This window comes from Frankliniella occidentalis, unplaced genomic scaffold (assembly GCF_000697945.3).
Source record: "Frankliniella occidentalis isolate FOCC.00 unplaced genomic scaffold, Focc_3.1 Scaffold278, whole genome shotgun sequence".
Taxonomy (NCBI): Eukaryota; Metazoa; Arthropoda; class Insecta; order Thysanoptera; family Thripidae; genus Frankliniella; species Frankliniella occidentalis.
Window position 1 is genome coordinate 27,383 of NW_026267404.1, and position 4,996 is coordinate 32,378.

The following is a 4,996-nucleotide window of genomic DNA, read 5'->3' on the forward strand; positions in this document are numbered from 1 at the left end:
AAGCATCATGAGGGTACCTGATGTGACTCTCCTATCTTTAGTAGCAATACGATGTTTCCGAACATTGATTTATCCTCAACATGGACCGATGATATCAAAATGTGCCGGGCCATTCAAAACTTTTCATGGGGAGGGAACGGACTGTCCTAAGATTCATTTTAAGCCAGGTTACGAGAATTTTCTCAGACCACGTATTTTTGCTATTCAGTTTTATGTACTTTTTTAGTTAATTTCCCTTAGGTTTGGGTGCTATTTTTTTTTATCTGACCATGCTATAGCTCATTTGAATCAGCATCAAAAACTGATTCAGAATCACTTGTGACCTGGCCAATAGCTTTTGATTTGCAGCCTTTAGAGCTTCATATCAAACATCATGTATTTGAAACGAGTCCAAAAACACCAATTGCTGCCAAATCTACAGGGGATTTTGCCCAGCCAAATCCTTCTGGTTCTGGGATTTCTGGGTGGTACTAAGTGAAAAAATGTGGTCACCCGATTTCTTTTGAAAAGTAGCATTCTGAGGGTTTCGTTGAGTTGAGGAAGAATGACCCAATATTTTCCCGTGAACACCACGGAGCCGAAGGGGGGGAGGGGGTGGGGGGCTCAGGTCTTAATATGACTTCTCAGCATAGCTGGGCGCGGCGCTTAGGGCCGCTGGGCTGCGGCGCGGGACTGGGAGAGGGAGGAGGGGGTATTGTGACTCCCCGCACTGGCTCGCTGGCCGAGGAAGTGCGGTACGGTGACAAAGAGACCGCTTCGTATCAGCGCCAGCCTCCGGCCCAGACATATGAGTCAGCCGTAGGTCAGCAGTCCTTTTGCTCTCCGTACCGCCACCGGCGTGTTGCCTGGTGGAGTGGTGGAGGCAGGCTAGGCGGAAGGGTATGGGGGTAAGGGCAAGAACAGCAGGTGTTAGCTTTTTTCGGTCACATTTGAGTCACTCAGACACTGCAGTGCGTCGCCTCCGTTTCGCTCCGCCGAACTTCTCTAGAGTCGAAAGGGAAATGACTAGGGGATACAGCGGACGAGTTATTTCAACGTATTTCGGTTATTTCGCGGTATTTGGGTGGTATTTCGCCATTATTTTGCATTTATTTTGCGGGAGGTGTAAGACTTATTTCGCATGTAATTTCCCCGAAGAATTTTTCTAAAAGAAATTTGGCTTCAGTTAACATGCTTTTTTTACGTATGAAATACCCTTTTACATACATTAACACCTTAAAACTGTTTCATTCTAGATTTATTTTTTTAAATATTAATTTCATGTATCGAGTAACGAAGTAACGACGTTACCACTAACGTAACGCGTTACAATTCTCCGAAGGCTGTAACGGTATCGGTAACGCGTTACCGAGGGTAGAGTAACGAGGTAACGGTATCGCGATACATTTTAAAAGTAACGTTAACAACCCTGGTTTAGTGAAGTAAACTAGTATTTTGGATCAACTGGCTTCCCTTTTGTGTTAACAAACAATACGTCACCCACGACTGCGACCTGCAGTCTAGCCTTTCGGTATCGTTTAAGAGGGTTTCGCAGGTCTGCCAGCTTATCTTGCTTCAGAACATCGTGAACTGTAAGCCTGGATAAAACAATACAGAAAACGATTAATTTTTTAACAAAACAGCAATTTTGCTCACACCTCTTACGCCCACCTGTCCCTTACCTTGATGTGTTAGCAAATCCCTCGCGTTGGCTGCAGATATGGTACAGATGCCTTGTTACATCGATTCACACCCTTGAGACGGCGTCTCTGCGATACAGGCTTACGGGCTGCTCGGGAGCCTATGCAATGTATTCCTCCAGGTTGAGAAGCCATTGTTTAAATTTATTGCGGTCTTGCTCCAGATGTTGAACAACATTGGCTGACTGCTGGCGACCATGCCCCTTTCCTGGTCGGCCAAGGGCGTCGATTGCCTCACCGAGCACGCCCTCCGCTTCCCTACGGTCTCCACCGGTGAACTCAGGCGTCGTCGGAAGCGCCCGGACGACAGCCTGCAAAGCAAATAGATCTTTGCGCAGTGTGTGGGATGAAAGTGTTTCTCGAGACAACACATAGCGCAACAGTAGCGCTGGCTCACACAGCATCCACAGTGCTGGTTCAGAGCCTGCGAGTTCACCGAACACTGCGAAAAGCTTGCGCACTACCCTAAGCACATGCTCTGAAACTTTCACCCCACGAAGAAGGACACAGTCCTTTGAAAGGGGTTTGACCCGCACAGGACCTGATGCCTGCAGTGCTTTGCCTGCTGCCGCCTGTGTTGGACCTACTGGCTACAGTGCTGGCGATTCAGCAGCCTGAGGATCTTCGTTTGTAGCAGGTGGGTCTGGAGCAATCACTTCCTCTTGCACAAGTTTCTGTTGTTGTTGGTTTACTGGCCTCAGTGACACCCCACGAACCACATTGTATTTTATTATCTTCAGAAATTTGTGCAGGTTGTCACAAATCGATTCATAATTAGAAAATGAACTCTTGAGGACGGATGTTGTTGTGAAGAGTTCCCTTCTTAATCTTCTGGCAACATCTGATGGGTTTAGGCCATGCCGTTTGAGAACCTTGGCTTGAGTGTTCTTGAGGTGATACAACATTCTATCTCGCTGCAGCCAGGTGTTGCAGCCTGGGCAAAAGCACCTGAAATCCAAAAGGAAGGTTAACGTTAGCGATCAGGGAAGAATTATAAACATTTAAAGCTACAAAAATACTATTGTGAGGCTGCTAGCATTTTATTCAGGATGGGGAAGGAGGGAGAGGAAATATCGTCTTTGTTGAAGTGTTTCCTTGCGGGAGCAATGTGTGGTCCTTAAAAGGACCTTATGAGACTTCCCTTGGCTGACGCCAAGGGACAAAAAGTGGTTGTGTTGTTGAATTGTGGACTGAGGTTGAACCCCCCATATCCGAAAAACCACCCGTGTAAAAAAAATTGCCGCCACCAATGTCTACATGGATGGCCATCAGCAGACGATGCTCAGAGTGCCGGAGACTGCAATGTGGTGGCGATGCTCTCGGCACCAGAGGCAGGTGCGCTCTGGCCAAGCGTGCTAAGCGACCGACTCGTGAGCGAGAGGCTGGTGGTTCGACTCCACTCGCCGGCCGGTCCCATTTTCATGTTTTCCTTATGGTCCATGATGACGCTCGTCCGAAACTCCTCCAAAAAGCGATCACTATTAGGACGAGATTCCGACACAGTTTGACGAATTTCGGACGACTTTGAGACGCCCGAAACGGTATCCATACGTCCGAACGTCGTCTTAGAGCAGTCAGAAAACTGTACCAAAGTCGTCCGAAAAGTTCAGACGAGTTTCGGACGAGTTTGGGTCAATTTTCGGCAATTTTTTTTACACGGGCAGGTGATTTTGCACCTGAACAGCAAAATAGGGGTTTGGAAAATTTAGTGAAGCTACTTGCTGTCACTGCTGGTTTCATCCCCAGATGAGATGGGATCGTCTCCCGTCAAGTTCCGAGACCTGCAATAAAAAAAAGGAAACACTAAAAAATATGTTTGTTTTGCGGAGCTTTTGAAAAGTTCTGGAACTCAAAATATTTACCTGTACTTCGCCAGAGCATTCTGCAGTATCCTCGGCCAGTTTCGGGCAGGTTCAACTTTGTAAGACTTTGCGAAGTAGTCGTTCGCATCCTCAACCGTCTGCCTATGGTGAACGATCTGGTTGCAAAGCACACCAAGAACCTCTCTTCTTATCCTCTTCCTGATCACAGCAATTAGAGTTTCGTAGGTCGTTACGGAAAGCTGAAGACTGTCGCTTTCGGGATGGCTACTCTTCGTCCGAAGGAGGTGCTGCAGCTCTTCAATCGAGAGAATCTTAATGTCGGGTGTCACGTGAGCAAACCAATCTTCATTGTTTTTGTCGAGCGCCTCATCATTGGTTCATCATAACATTCTGGGTCTCTATGTGGTCCAATGCACTCCGCTTGACAGTAGCCACACTATACACGTCGTCTGCTATTTTTTCTGAGTGATTTTGTTTGCGTGCTACTCTCTTAAAAGTCTTTTCGCCGTGGAATTCTCTTGACAGAGTTGTGACGGTTCGCCGCACAGTTCTTTATGAAAAGAGCCCTTTGTCTTAGGGGTTGTCCCGTTGAATGTCGATTGCTGTAAGTAGCACCAAATACCCTCAGGACAGAGATGTGTACAGTTTTCTGACATGTACCCAGATACCTTTGAAGAGGCCACTGCAAGATCAGCCGCATACCAAGCAGCAGTTAAGAAAGCGGAGAGAACTGGCTCTGGTGACTTATAAAATCTGCTATACAACGGTAAAAATAATTTTAATGCATCCCTTGTTAAAGCACTTCCATCACTTCACTTGGAGTGATCTACGATTACATATTAATATCATGTTATATTTTCCCTTTGCTTTCAGGAACTATACCTTGCTGGCCTACATTTTACTTTTTCTCATTGGCTGAGCGATTAGCGAAGCCTATTACTCCAGGGTGATTCTCAGAATACGGGCCATTTGGGAGTTCCTAAATTTTTTATTTTTTTTGTCGAATTTGCTAGGTTTTTGGGTCGCAATGGTTTTATTTACCTTCAAATAAGATACGTGTAAAGTGGCGATAGTTCAAATCACGTACTTCTAGTACAACGTTAAAAGACCATATTGTGGTCACGTTTAATCAATGATAATACTCAAATATTGTCTCCCGCACCTTTTAATTAGTCTTTTGTTTGCTCCACTAGTGTGTCGTACTCATATTTTACATCCAGTCATCCCCATTTAATGCGTTTGAGTATGACTAGAACATTGCAATAAATAACTTGTTTTTCGCCCCGACACTGCTCCACAGGTACCCAACCTCATAATGTACAGTTCTAAATTAACCCTTCACTACATGTTTTCTCATTAGGTCATTACAACGCGTTACCTGTAACTAAAAGTTATTAAACAAAGGTCAGACCTACAAAAGGGGATACGGAGTTCACAAGTCAGAAGGTACTAATTGAAGCATTAGTAATCCGGGGTTGCAGATGCAAGGATCCG